Here is a 15,651-nt window from a genome sequence, read left to right as displayed (position 1 = left end):
TATGGTATGCTTGCTATCAACAGAGACTAGTCCTGCAAAATATGTAGAAAAATATAAAGTTTTTCTGAATATGAACAAAAAACCTTCCTTTTCACAGATTAGATACAAACCAGAATGATACTGCAATAGCCCCCCCCCCTCTCTATTCTGCTTTGGTCAGACCTCACCTGGAATACTGTGTCCAGTTCTGGGCACCATAATTCCACAAGGATATTGACAAGCAAGAATATGTCCAGAGAAGTGTGATCAAAGTGATCAAAGGTTTGGAAGTCAAGTCTAGAGAGCTGGGAATGTTTAGCTTGGAGAAGAGAAGGTTGAGATAAGGCATGATAGCCATGTTTAAACATTTGAAAAGATGTCATACTGCAGAGGGAGCAAGCATTTTTTATACTGCTCTGAAGACTGGGATATGGAGAAACAGATTCAAACTGCATGAAAATAAATTAATCTAAAATTAAGATTTTCCAGGGGGTAGGTGCTGTTTGACAATGAAATACGGTGCTTCAGAGTGTGATGGGATCTCCTTCTGTGGAGGTTTCTAAACAAAGCCTAGATGGCCATCTGTTAGGAGTGCTTTGTGTCTTCCTGCATGGCAGGGGGCTGGATTGGATGGTCCCTGTGGTCTCTTCCAACTATGATTCTATGAATTATTGAACAATCACATTATGTTATGAACACAAGATACATAGAAAAAGAAAGTAAGAAAGAACTCATATATTCTCAATGGAAATATTGATATACTGAACACAAATACAGAATAAAAAAGCAAACATTTTGACTCATACACTGTCAATAAAAATACTGACAGAGTGCATACAGATGCAGAACAAACAAGTAGAGATTTTGAGCGTCATGTGTAAAATTATACTAAATTTGCACCATGGAGTCCATTTATTCTCTGGGCCTTGGTTGCCACGTCTGCCATGCATACCTGACAAGAAAGGCTTCCTGAGTCAGCACTGTTTGGCATTTGGTCTCCCACCTGCATAGCATTTCCTCACTCAGCGGTTTTTCTCTTGTGAGTGCAGCTAAACAAAATAATGGTCATAATACAGAGGAAAACAAATCTGAAAGTGAAATAGAAGCAGGCAATTGTAGGATTCAGATTTTTTTCTTGTATGATCTTGAACAGGTCAATTTTCAGAACTCCTGGTTTATATGTTATGATACATTATCACCATGATTTTCATAGTCTTTTGTATTAAACTATGTCTATAAATCAGTATTGAGCTATGAACAACAGACCAGGAATTAGTTCCTTCATAATTTCTGCTCACCACTTTCGCATTTGACATCCTTGGGTTACACAATGGAAAGATGTTACCACATGGTGACACTTCCTTGGGATTTGCAAAGCTGATCACCTGAGTATTGCTGCTTCTTATATTCACATGACAACAATTCAGAATGCAGACCCATTTTAAAGAGAAAGGGAGAGTCATACACTACACTGTTAAATCAAAACATCCAGACTTTATCCTAGATGCATGAGTGCTTATTGGCTTACAACCAAGAAAGGTAGAGTTATATAGCTTATGAATGGCTGACCAAGAATAGGATACAGCATTGAAATGCAGCATATTTATGAGTTTAATGAACACACAGATTTGAATTTACAGCTTCCCTAGCTCTTTCCAATTGAAAAGAAAAGAAAACCTGAACAATGCAGAAAAATCTCTTTTCCTTACCCTATATTGGCTCAGCAGGTACACACAACATGAAATCAGCTACATGTTTAGTTAGTCAAATTAGCAGATTTGTCTCAGTGACACAGGAGGTACATGACAGAACTGGGGAGGAGGGCACTGCTGATTATAACTCATCTCTCTTCTGCCCCTTCTTTGCTTGATAAAATATAGATGCCAGGTTTGAATGAATAAGAGATTCACCCTTTCTCTCCCAGGGCATTTAGTCTAAACAAACGATACTGTCAGGGGAATAAGTGGCGGAATAGACAATCGCATCATAAAAGAATAGCAGGAGAAATGCAATAATCCTTGATGCATTGACTCTACTGTCCTTTACTGACCAACCATGGAATAAACAGACAGAGGGCCCTTCCAGACAGGCCCTATATTCCAGGATCTGATCTCAGGTTTTCTGCATTGAACTGGATTATGAGTCCCCACTGCCAGATAACCTGGGATAAACAGAAAACCTAAGATCAGATCCTGGGATATAGGGCCTGTCTGGAAGGCCTCAGAGAGAACTGAATTGAAAGAACAACTTAATTAAATCTAGAACCTATTTAAACCAAGTCAAACCTAGGATGGATCTACACAGAAACATATTCTTCAGTTTCCATGAAAGTGGGATGATAAATTGGTCCCACACCAACTCCTCCAGCTTCCATGAAGTTGGGAAGGAATCCTGACTGTCCAGTTTGACACTATTAGACAGCCAGCTTATTTGTCTTACTCCTCCTTCCATGTTGCTTGTTGCACCATTCATGTTACAACAAGCGCCTCACCTTTCCATTGTTATGCACCCTGATGTTAGCCAGGGCAACGAAACACTGAAGAATTGGAGAAAGGAGGAACTCCAGCTGATGTCAAGCATATGACAGTGGAAAAGTAGGACCCCTGCGCTGGCTGGAGACAGCCACAACACAGAGGGCAGAAAAGGGAAAAGGACTGCCATGTTGCGTACCCAGGCAGCCAGAGCCTAGAAAATGCAGGATGGCCATGGAGAAAGTTGAGGATAGTTTCTTTTGGGATCTAAGTCAGGGGAAAGAACTAACTTTGGCAATTGTGTTAACCCAGATCAGCCCTGTGCGGTGTTTGGCTGCTGCAGGACTGATCTACATCTACACCAACCTAAGTGGTAAGTGTAGATGGGGCCCAAAAAGGTATAAAAGAGGGAGCACCCTAGAATGGGATTAGCAAGGACAAGTGAAACCCCATGACTTTCTCATCAGCCTTCCTCTGGGTGAACCACCTGAACCTTGAGGACAATCCAATAGCTGGATTCCTTTGCATCTGGCCAACTACTCAGGCAACCCCAAGTCAGAGGTCTTAAGTAAGGGCTAAGCCCTTAAGGTCAGCCCCAAAGTGACTACCCCCCCCCCCCAAATAACAGGACCTAAAGAGGAAGGTCCATCCCTTCACCAAAAGGGTGCTAAGGTGTTCTGCTCATCCCCACCTGCCATGGACAAGGGGTGAGTTTGTCAGGGTTATTAGTTTCTCTTTTCCTTGTACTCCTCTTAATACTGGAAGCTACAGAGAGGCAAATGGGGACCTAGAGGACATGTAATTATTAATCTGTACCATGACCATACACCAGAAGTGAGCAGAGGAGGTAGTTAAATTCCCATCCCAGATCTGAACAACTGGGGGAAAAACCTTCCAGGAACATTAAATCAGAGCATAAACCTGCTTCTACGTACTCCTCAGGCCATATTTGAGCACATTAATGTCCATGAAAATATGCCCCAAAACCAACAAAACCTGCTATATCTGAAGGCACTATTAAATAATTCCTCCAAAAAGAAATCCCACTGAAAGCAGCAAGAAAACCTTGCTAAACCCCCTGGTACGTCAATATCCTCTGTGTAATTCTAGTCATATACTATGAAAAATTCCACATATAGCATCACAGAGTTGCCTCAGGAAAGCTTTGCCCGGTGCCATAACTTCACATGCAAAATCTAAATGACCGGTGAGTTCCTGAAATTCTCTAAACATAGCTTAACTATGCCCCATAAATTTAGAAAGTCTCTCTCTCAAATCTCTAAATTTCTCTTTTGGAAGACTAAGGATCTCATTGCATGGGCTTGGGCCCCATCTTAGGATGCTTCCAGGATGGAGCCAGGATGAAGTCCATCAGATGACGCAGGGTTACTTCCAGTGGGGCTCCATCCTGGTTTTGTCTTTGAAGCATCCTAGGGTGGACCCTGAGAACATGGGTGACTACCTGTGTTCTCATTAGCTAAGCTGGGGACAGCATGGAAAAAAAGCCAGGTAGTGGCGGTTTCTCCCGTGTGATGAGGAAGGGGGCAATGTGGGGGATGCAGGGCACTTAAGGATGGTTTTCCCCATTGCCCAACATATTGGCCTCACTGCCCAACAGATTCCCCCACTGTCGCCCCTCAATGTGATGGGGTCCTTAGTGATGTTTCAATATATCAATTTCAATACCAAGGAAAACCAAACAAATTAGGTAATTTGGTTTTCTTATTGGCTAATGGCATGCTCAACTCAGACGTCAAAGAACAAAACTTCCTCATAAAAACACGTCCTGTTCCTGGCAGTCTTATGAAGAAAGAAGTCATCCAAATATTGACTAACTCCTTTCTGCCCACACTGATGCTTAAGAGCTCATTCAAGAAAAGTACTACATATTTCAAACTCAGCACACAATATTGAAAACCCATAGGAGTCCCTTCACCTTCAAAAGGGATGCAGTCCAATTGCATTGCATTAGTTAGAGCTTCTTTTGAAGCTTTACCCTGATGAAAGCTGCATCTACACTGTAGAATGAATGTACTTTGACACCAGTTCAACTCCAAAGGTTCGATGCTATGGAGTTGCAGTTTTATAAGGTCTTTAGCTTCCCCTGCCAAATAGTATTGGTGCCTCACCAAACAACAACTCTTATGATTCTGCAGCATTGAGCCATGATAGTTAAAGTGGTGTCAAACTGCATTAATTCTGCAGTATAGATGCAGAATTATCTGATAGAAGGGTTTAGAGAAGGCTTTTGGATCCCATTTTGAGGAACCTGGCATCCTTTCTAACAAGAATTTATGGTCCACATTTCTTTTGAAATTTGTTGTTATACAGACAAGATCCATAAGAAATTGCTGCAAGGAAGTGTTATGGGTCCAACCACATCTCCCTCTGGCCTCAAACCGAGGGTGTCGCTATTGGAAGTTGTTTCTAAAAAGGCACCTGGTGAATATAGTCTTATTCATCATTTTGCATCTGTTAATGATACCATTCCTGCAGGTCTCTGTACTGTTCATTACACATCCTTTGAGCCAGCAGTTCAGGGGGTGAGCAGGAATGAAACTGAGGCTGAGTTGGCAAAACGTGACATTAAACTGGCATTTCATCTCTTGCCAGTTCATGCTGGGGACTTTTGAGACCTCCCCACCCTTCTTTGCTCGATAAAATATGGATGTTGTATTTGAATATGAGTCTCATCCCTTGTCTCCCTGGGCATTTAGCCTAAACAAACTATACTGTCACAGGAATAAGTGGCTGAACTGACAATCACATCATAAAAGAATAGCGGCACAACTGCAATAATCCTCGCTGTGTTAACTCTGCTGTCTTTTTGCCTGCCTCCCAGTGGGCCATTAGTGACTACAATTTGAACCCCCAGTCCTGTTGCTTGAATTTACAGGCTCACACCTCAGCTTCTATTACTTCCAGACATATGAAATGGCTATACTGCTCAGAGTTCAATGACTCGCATAATGATATTGAAGCCATCATTCCTTTCTTCACTTCAAGACGTCTCTCCCACCTATTCTTCTATGAAAAACATGTGTAGTTTTGGACAGAAAGATGTCAAAGCGTGCTTCTTTTAGCATAGCCGAGTGGGCTTTTTTGATTTGGGTGGTCACAGTTCTGTTGAACATCCGCAATCACTCCAAATAAAGATGGGCTTTGACATTTCTTTCCATCAAAGGCATCAGTCACCATAATCTGTCAAAGTTTCATTGCAAAACCACTAGTCCTGTTAGTGAAATCAAGGGACAAAGTCAGGGTAGGAAGGATCAGCCAGAATCTTGCTGGTTAAGGAGGAAAGGGCTGTGCTAATGAAAGAGATTTGTTTAGGGTACCTTCCAGACAGGCTCCAAAAGGCTTTTACTGGAGGTGTCCCAATGATTCCCGTAAAAGCAAATTAATTTTGGAGAAAGTAGGTAAACCCTTCCGGAAAGGCCCGGGTCAAATGGGGTATTGGGCCCATTTGAAACCAGTATCATATTTTAGATTTTTTTTAATAGCCTCTGCTTACCACTATAAAACTAAGCCACATATTTTCTCCATAAAATGAGTATTTAATCCCACCATTTGATTTGTATGCCTATTTAATTAGTCCGTTTGGTTTTGGAATATTGATCTTGTTGTTCCAACTGATATTCTCTCACTCTACCTGCCAATTGCCTTGACCCACCTCATGATTCAATTGATCCAAAGTATAAAGTTATCTAATGCTGACCCACACATTCATAGAAAGACCAGCTCTTTGGTTTTGTTTATTTCCAGCCTACGTAATTGTTCTAAAACATTGAGAAATTAGAAATGTCTTGATCTTACAAACATTTTCTTTTATTTTTCCTGAATTAGGACTTCACCATACAGGCATTTGCAAGTGTCATAGGATGCTCTGCCCAGAACACGTCTTTCCATGTTCTGTAGGCAGCAATGGGGCTAGCGCAGGGGGAAGCCATGAAGCAATGCTTTCCCACCTATAATGGAATTGTCCCACTGCTCTGTGGACTCACCAGAAAGGCGAATTCATGCTTTTCTGGTGATTCCCTCATCAATGTGATGAGGTCCTATGTGTCTCAACTGATCCCATTCATTTTTTTAAAAAAACAACAATCTAGCGCTTCATCTCTTTCTTGCCGTTTCTTTGCTAATGTTTAGCAGACCAAATTCTACAGTTAATTATTTCAGTCTGACAATTACAATATTTTTCTTCCCCCAAGGTAATGTAGATTAAGCTAAGCACAGTATGAGGGCTACTTCTATTTCACCTCGCATGGTTTAGCAGTCAACATAAAGCATGTAATTATTCATATAATAGAAACAACATAGCATTTCCAAGAGATAATAAATAACCTAACATCTCAAAGTAAAGAACTGCTGCTCATCCTTTGTCTAATATAAAACTGCCACAAAATACAAGATTTTGATAAAGTCAACTCTATTCTGCTAGGCAGATGAGAATAATATAGTTTTGCACTATCATTAATCTCTTGGACTGGGGATTCAGGACATTTTGAGGATGCTTCATACCAAATGAAGTCGCATTCACTAGGAAAGTCATTTTCATAGATCCTCCATGTAGTTTGTTACATGCAAAAAATATCTCCGTCATCTAGGCATGCACTTTCATCTAGAAAATTTTGCTTGGAGCATTACTTTGGTTTCTACCTGGATGTTCAGGACATCAACACCCAGATACCCCAGCCTACTACAGCTAACAGTCATAGCTTCTGGGACTTGTAGACCAACAATATTTGGGAACTCAAGAATGAGAACCACTTGTTATGAGAAAAGTATTCTTAGTGTGGTTTCACGAATCTCCAGGTATGCACGGAAAAGGAAGCAGCAGTTGGTCATGCCTCTTTGATAGTTAAAGCTGTTCATTGCATTGTATGTATATTTCAAACACAATTTACCCTAGACATAGGTTATGTTTTAATATCTGAAATTGAAAAGTAAAATCATAACATAGCCAGAAGTTTACATTCAAATCTACCCTATAAAATGTGCTCTGTAGATGATAAATACACATTTCAGTGATGACCCCAAACCCAGAAAAGGGGCAAACTGACAGCTAACTCTTTTCTTGGGAGATCAGTCATGAGCACTAGCAGTAGTTGGTGATGGTTGCCATCACTAACAAGTATATTCACTGAGATAGTGCACAATGTGGTAAGAGCTGCTAATAATCAAAGGCAGACTAGCTGTCTCATAACTGCCCATGGGACTCAGGATGGATCCATTATCAAGGAACAGATGTTATAGCCAGATGCCTACAATTCCTTGGGGCCTTCCTGACTTCCTGCATGATTAGAGTCCTCAGGCAAAGCTGATGCTTTCTCTGGGAAATGATCATGGATGGGGGAAAAAGACATACGGCCTCTTTCAGTTCTGCAGAGCTAGCCCTGCCACTGATAATCCTGAATACAACATTTTTTTAAAGTATCCTTGCTGGGGTCAATAAATACTCAGGACAAGGGCAAGCTCTATTTCCTCTTCTCCTCACTTAATTGAATGAAATGGCTTTTTCACTTTGAATTCAGTTTGAACAATTGTAGGGAGCTCAAGACAAGGGCAGAAAGTGGGAGGAGGGAAGGAAAAATAGGAAATTTTAAAGACAGCTAAAAATCCTGAACACAGCACAACTTCTGGATACCCTTTCTGAGATAAAAAAAATACTCAGGGCCCATACCGATGAAAATAAACAAAGACAACAAGATCCAGGATGCACCAACACTTTTGATAGTTTTTATATAGGCAGAATTTTAAGGCAGCAAACCATAATCATCTTTAATTAATCTAGCCATAATACTTATAGGCTAGTTATACATATTTTGTGGCATCCTTTTAAAGATACTTATAGTTCTCTTTGGAAGACAGTAAAACATGTCCAGGTAGTAAAAATTTCAGTACATATATTAAACAGGCATTTGTCATGGGTTGTTACACAAAAGTAGGATTGCCTCAAGGCATTCTGTTGCTTAAGGAAAAGAGAAAAATAGCACTCTTCCATTATACATACAGAAGAATCTATAGATAGGAGGCTTGCTTAGTGGATAGAGAGCAGGCAGCTTGGCACATAAACCTCTGCAATTGATGCTCCCTAATACCTGTTGACCTCCTAATACCTGCTGACTGTGGCAGTCTCCTCACTAGGCTTAATGCCTTTGCTGTCCTTGCAAAACAGAATTGAAGATGGCTACCTGACTGTTGGCTACAGTTGACTCTCCACATTTGTGAATTTGACTTTTGTAGACTTGATTATTCATGGATCTGATAAAAATGTTCTCTCTAGAAATCTCTAGGGCTTTCAGTGCAATTCTATAGTTAACCTATGGCAGAAATGGATCGTAGTGTCTTGCTGGAGAACCTAGATATGATGAGAGAAAAGTCCTCTCAGATAAAAAATAGCTTTAAAAAATTCAGTTCTTCACTTTTGTGGCAATCCAGTGTCCCTAACTCCAGCAGAGATGGGTGGGCTGGCTGTATAAAGGATGTATTTCAAGAATTTTCTAACCTAGGTCTTGTTTTGCACGTACTTTATTTATTTGCAACATTTTTGTCCCACTATTCAGGACAATGTCCTCAATCTACATTTATAAATAAAAAATACGGCAAGCAGATTGCTTACAGGAACATCTAGGAGTGAGCATATTATACCTACCCTAAAGTCATTCCACTGGTTGCCAATTAATTTCTGGGCAAAGTAAAAGGTGTTAATTTTGACATTTAAAGCCCTACATGGTTTGGGTCCAGGTTACCAAAAGGATCGCCTTCTCCCATATAATCTGCCCCAAATACTTTGGTCTTCTGGGGGGTGTCCACTCTGACCAGCCAGAACCCAACGGGCAACACCCCAAGACTGTGGAATGACCTGCCAGAAGAACTTCGACAGTTAAATGAGCAGTCAGAATTTAAAAACCATGTAAACACTTATCTCTTCTGGCAGGCTTACCTAGACAGTCTTTACATATGAATTTCAAGTGTCTTTTGTTTGATCTCTGTTTTGTGTGTTTTATTATGTATTCTGTAGAGATACATTTTGGTGTGTAACTTTTATGAAGGCATGTTTTGGTCTGTGTATTTGTAGTGTTTTTGCTGTGCTTATGTATTTTAATGGTTTTGTAACCCACCTTGAGTCATGAGAAGAGGCAGGTAAGAAATAAAATTATTATTATTATTATTATTATTATTATTACAAACGATACAACAAAATGTTCCAATAATTTCCATTTATAGACTTACAGTGGTTTTGGGTACTCAGTGCAGAAGCACCCTCCTCCTGCTTGTCACAGGTCTTAATGAAAACCCGAACATATATAGTCAAGCAACATCAGAGTGTAGTTAAGATGCCAAAAGCTGTGAATGAGGAAGAAGACACAAATTAGTAAAGGTTGCAGCAGTTTGCTTCTGCCAGAGCCTACTGGGAAGGGCAAGACTTTGCTCCTGTCTCTCCTATGCCTTTTATTGAGTTAATTGAATGAAACTACATATTTACTTTGAATTCTGTTTGACCAATGACAGTACACTCCAGGCAAAGGGGATGGGAAGAAGGGGGATATGTTAAAGGCAACTTATAAAGTGTATCAGTTAGGGCTATACTGGACAAATTGAGAAAGTGGATTATCAGTGTTGTTATGAACACTGTGAACAGTGTTGTTATGATAGTGAAGACTGGGGAAATCACCATAACAGAAAAATAGCTGAGTGCTCAAAAAAAAGAAAGAGAGAGCAAGCCTTGCCTTTCTGTGCCTCACAAAAGCTATCCATCAAGGACAGGCTTGCTTTCTAAACAAAAACCTGCATCCACTTTAACTAACCTCTGATTATTACCATAAAATAATTATGTTTCTTATCCAATTAAGGAAAAAGCAAGAACGTAGCTAAAATTAACACAACACAAACAAGGAGTTATTTAATTAAAACACTACTTCATCTATTTGTCTTGGCACAGTGCACTATATAAATGTCTCATGGCCCAATTTTTCTTTTGCAAAGCACATATTTATATATTGTGATTGTTCATCAACTTCATTCTAAAGCACTCTGGATTTGTAAAGGATAACGATAGATAAAGCAATGAATATGGAGATGATTATTATTTTATAGGATTGTTAACTGGTTAGGTTTTGAATCTTCTTTCTGTTTTACATGTTAGATGCTACTGATGATTTTTTAGTTTGCTCAATAATACTTCTAGATAGCAGGCAACTTTATTTGTAAAGAATGCGTGTTTAATGCACGAGAATGTCTTCAAGAATGGACAACCCTAACCATATCTATCTATCTATCTATCTATCTATCTATCTATCCATCTATCCATTCATTATATATATATATATATATATATATATATATATATATAATTTTATCATAGTTCAATATATTTGTTATGCATCATTTGTTTTACAGCAGATACATATTATTCGATTCTATTAATAAATTTAATAAATTTATATCCAATCTTTATCCCAATGTGAGACATAAGGAGGCTCTGCAAATGAGTCAAAACAAAATACAGTTAAAGTAATGGGGAGTACAAAATGTTAAAAGCAGCCAAATAATCATAGGAAAAATGCATAAGAGATTTAAAAAAGCAGTTAAAATATAATTATCATGATAAATATAATACATCTTAAGAGGCTTTCTGGAACAGACAACTAACACTCAAAGGTCTGTAGAAATAGAAAATTTTCCATGGAAGGGATTCCTATAGTTTGGGAACTGCCACTGAGTGGACTCTGTTGTCACCATATATCCCTTTCCTGAGGATTATAAAATTTGAGCAGTTCATACCTAGCACTTGGATTTGTTCCCTGAAACTGACATGTAGCCAGTGTAGCTATTTCATCAGGAACGTATGTGTTCCCTGTAACCAGCCATGGGACTATCTGAACTCTACAGCTCTATGTAGACCAGGGGTCCTCAAACTAAGGCCCGGGGGCCAGATGCGGCCCTCCAAGATGATTTACCTGGCCCTCGCTCAGGGTCAACCTAAGTCTGAAACGACTTGAAAGCACATAACAACAACAACAATCCTATCTCATCAGCCAAAAGCAGGCCCGCATTTCCCATTGAAATCCTAATAAGTTTATATTTGTTAACATTGTTCCTCATTTTATTATTGTATTGTTTTAAAGTGTTTTTTACACTACAAATAACATATGTGCAGCATGCATAGGAATTCATTCATGTTTCTTTTTTCAAATTATAATCCGGCCCTCCAACTGTTTGAGGGACTGTGTCCTGGCCCTCTGTTTAAAAAGTTTGTGGACCCCTGATGTAGACATTCAAGAAGTACAACACTTAGCATAACATCCTTCTTCTCCTATCTTTAGCAACAATAGCAATAGCAACAACAAAACCAAAGCCAAACCCAAGTAAGTAAGCACCTTTGTTTGTGCCAGGAGAAAATGTTCTCCTTGCTACATTTCTGAATGGAAAAACACAGGAGTAGAATCAGAAAGAAGGTGAAAACCATGCCAGAAGTAAGATGGAAGGCAATATATCTGAATGGATTTATTTTGCCTAAATTATATGTGTTGAAGAATAAACCATAGATGTAGCACCACTTGGACACAATATAAATACAAAATGCACAGAATTTTAATACTTGCTTTTTACAAAATTATCTAACCAAGAAGGTTCAGCAACATTTACTCAACATAATGCAGTTAAGGAAATGATGGAACAACAAATTAAATCTGAATAAATGTACACATGATTTTTTAACAATGCATGATTATGTTGCAAAGGACACTGTCTTTGAAGAAACACCACATCTGTATGTCAAAAGATGGACAACATCTGGACTCAAGCTGTGCAAGGCTTTACAATTTTAAATCAGGACTTTGAATTACTTCCAGAAATAGACTGACACCTAGGGAAGTTTTTTTAACTGGTGGAGTCATAGAGTTGAAACAGACCACAAGGATCCTCCAGTCCAACCCAATTCTGCCAAGCAGAAATGCATCCTCAATTCACTCTGGACAGACGGCCAATCAGCCTTTGCTGGAAAATATCCAGAGAGGGAGATTCAACCACACTCCAAGTCAGATATTCCACTATTGAACAACTCTTACTGTCAGGAAGTTCTTCCTAATGTTTCAGTGAAATCTCTTTTCATCTGATTCCTGTAACACTTGCTGTGGCCATCCTTTCTCTGACTGTTGCAAGCAAAGAAATAAGAGGAAAAATATTCTTATTATCAATCATCACAACTTACTTCTGTTAAGAACCACAATCCTGCCTCCATGTTCTTCACATTTAACCTCTCCTGAGTCAAACAATGGCAAGCCTTTCAGATATGTTAATTTCAGATGAGATCTAAATCCAGAATGTGCCAGAAAGCTAAAAGCTCAGACCTGGACCAAATAATCATAAAAATCGGAGTATTTCTGACCACTTACAGTATGTCTTTCCTATACTATAAATAACCACTAACATGACGGTGTATATGTATGTGTGCACATATACCATATTTCAGGCTTTTTCAGAGGCATACTTCAGCTCTGACACTTCTGTCTTCAGAAATTAAATGACTGGACACTGAGCATTTTCACAATACTTAATAGAGTGCTGATAACAAAAAAAAATTGTGAACTACCTCTCCACAAATCCCAAGGCCATTTTATACACATACATACACATGGAGTATTCAGAAATGCCTTTTCCCTCTGTCACTCTCAATCAGGCATAAATATGCTGAATATTCCCCAGGGGAACCAGTGCACCTGTATTGGGCAAAGCCTGGAGCCTTCCTTGTTGCCTTGCCTTCTCTCATCAGCACCACCATGCGTCTCCTCCTCACGCTCCCTCGCTCCTCATGGGGTTCACACGTGCACCCACTCAGAGTGGTTCTGATTTGCTCTGACGTCTGGTAGGAAAGTTTTCCCATAGATGATCTACCTGCAGGGCTACGGGGCTTGGCAGTGCTTTGCTTGCTTGACAATAGCTTGATTCCTCCTCCCTTCTACCCTACAGCTAGGAAAAACTGTTTAACAGGATGAGATGTGAGCCTGTCTTGAGCAATGAGCACAATCCATTAAACTCGAATAGCTGAATGCCGTTTAATCCCCCACAGTCAAGGGACCAGCGAAAGGCTGGGAAAACTGCAATACTGTTCTTCCCTACTGCTACAGAATCCCATAATAGCTGCACACACCTGATGGGTTGCTGAAGCAAGGATGTTGGTTGTTTTGCTAAAGCAAAGGATGCAAGAAAGGCCACAGAGTATAGTATTTCTACTCTATTTAGCCATGAGGTGAAGGATGCTATTTTTTTCCTCATTCTCAAAATAGTGATAACCATCCATTTGCCAGCTATTTCGGGCAAGGAAGATAGTGATGAGCAAAGATTAGAAATGGAACAAAGCTTCACTGCTGCTGACGCTTGCTAGTTTCAGACTTTTAGTCAAAACCCAAGATTTTAACAACTGACAAAGTAGAAACTTAATTGAAAAAACCAAACAAAACCTCCAACAACCCAGATTTGCAAGGTTTTAATCAAAATGGCAATTCCCTTAAACACAAATAAAATTGAGTTTTAATTGGAATTTCTGTCAGCTTAGGGATAAACATTACCATCTTGCTAAAAGATACTGTTAAAGGCATGGGGATGCACTGAAAATCTCCTATGCAGACATTATTTCTGGCTCAGCATGACAAACACAATGCTATGCTGCTATTCACAATTTGCAGAACGGCTCAATCTGCTGTTAGGTGTAATTTAAAGTGTTAGTGATTACCTTTAAAGCCCCAAATGACTAAACGTCCAAGATACCTTAGGGGCTGCTTCTGAATACGGGAAGCAGCATTACATACAAATGTCTTCACTAGCATTCATTTGTGAAATCTCTTTGAATCAGAGCAACACCTGACTTTAAAGGAAATAGAATGCCTAACTGCATATCCCCAGGACTATCTTGGCATGAGAAGAAGTAATGTATACCTTAATTTTGTTTTACCCTAAATGAAAGCATTCCCTGACCATTCCATAGAGTCGTAGAACCAAAAGAGACGAGTATAATCTCCTGTCATGTAGGAAAATACAATCAAAGCACTCCTGACAGAAGACCATTCTCCTTTTTGCAACTGTCAGTGGGTGCAACATGAGTCCTGGCAGTTGGTTATCACCTGCAGTGACATCAAGGAAGGGAATGAGGAGGGGGGGGGGTGCCCCATTGTCCTCCCTGATGTCTCTGGAGGCAATGAATGGCCAGCAGGACCCATGCTGCACCCGGAGACTGCCACGGCAAGGAGGACAGGAGGGGATGGTAATGGGGGCCATCTGGGGGCAAAAGTGACTGTGGAATCCATTCTGTAGCTGATCTGGCATATACACACCGGATTGGTCCTAGGTCAGTGTAGTTCTGCCCTGGGAGGCTGGGGTCCAGGGTTTGAATCCTCACTCAGCATGGAAAGCCAACAGGTGACCTCCAGCAGGTCTACTCTCTTAGCTTCACAGGAAGGTGAAGGAAAATTGCCTCTGAATAAATATTGCCAAGAAAACCCCAAGAGCCTTTGGATTGCCATAAGTTGGAATTCACTTGAAGGCACACAGCAACACCAAAATCAGGACCATCAGACCAAATCAGATATGTAAATAATCAAGCTGAAATAAAGTCATTAGCACAAATAGGGCTTACTGATGAATAGATGTAGCACATGTTTAATGGAAGAGGTCTTTCTAATGATATGGAGTTCGGCTACCCTTCCAGCAGGAAATAAACCAAGTACAGGCAGTTCCCAAGTTGTGAACATGATAGGTTCTGTAGGTTTGTTCTTAAGCTAAATTTGTATGTAAGTAAGAACAGGTACATTTTTAAAGTGTAACTCCAGCCAGAGGATAACTCATTTGGGTAGCATAGGGAAGGGTTAACATCCCTGTGGTGTTTGTTTTGCAATCTCTGCCCCTGTTCAGATGATTTCACCTCACTTTCCATCCTTGTGATCATTGAATTTTGAGAAATGTGGCTTGTTGTGAAAACGAGGATTAGTAACAAAGTTTCAGTGAAGACACCTTTTCCCCATGATAACTCTTCTTAGGGGTAGATTTATCTCACTTCCTGTTGTCTTGCCCCCGTTTGTCAGTCTTGTTTGTAACTCAGGGACTGCCTTTACTCCAAAGCCCATCAGGACCACTTCACAGAATTGCTGCTTACTTGGCTGGATACTGCACATTAACTGCCTAGCCTGCCAGTCACATAGGT

General features: G+C 40.0%; 1 protein-coding gene across 8 annotated transcripts in view; it reads right to left on the bottom strand.

The window, feature by feature from the left end:
• CNTN2 (contactin 2) overlaps positions 1-15,651 on the bottom strand; it is a 92,306-nt gene that overhangs the window by 57,467 nt on the left and 19,188 nt on the right. For 3 of the 8 annotated variants that reach the window (XM_067468048.1, XM_067468047.1, XM_067468046.1), the window contains exon 2: positions 9,687-9,800. The exons of 4 other annotated variants lie outside the window; for them this stretch is intronic. The gene's annotated coding sequence lies outside the window, so the exon portion shown is untranslated. Of the gene's footprint in view, positions 1-931; positions 950-9,686; positions 9,801-15,651 lie in introns of those variants that run through there. One more of the 8 variants, XM_067468050.1, reaches the window with a different exon arrangement.

The sequence above is a fragment of the Anolis sagrei genome, chromosome 4 (genome assembly GCF_037176765.1).
Source record: "Anolis sagrei isolate rAnoSag1 chromosome 4, rAnoSag1.mat, whole genome shotgun sequence".
In the NCBI taxonomy this organism is placed as follows: Eukaryota; Metazoa; Chordata; class Lepidosauria; order Squamata; family Dactyloidae; genus Anolis; species Anolis sagrei.
This window is presented reverse-complemented; position numbering and strand designations above follow the sequence as displayed.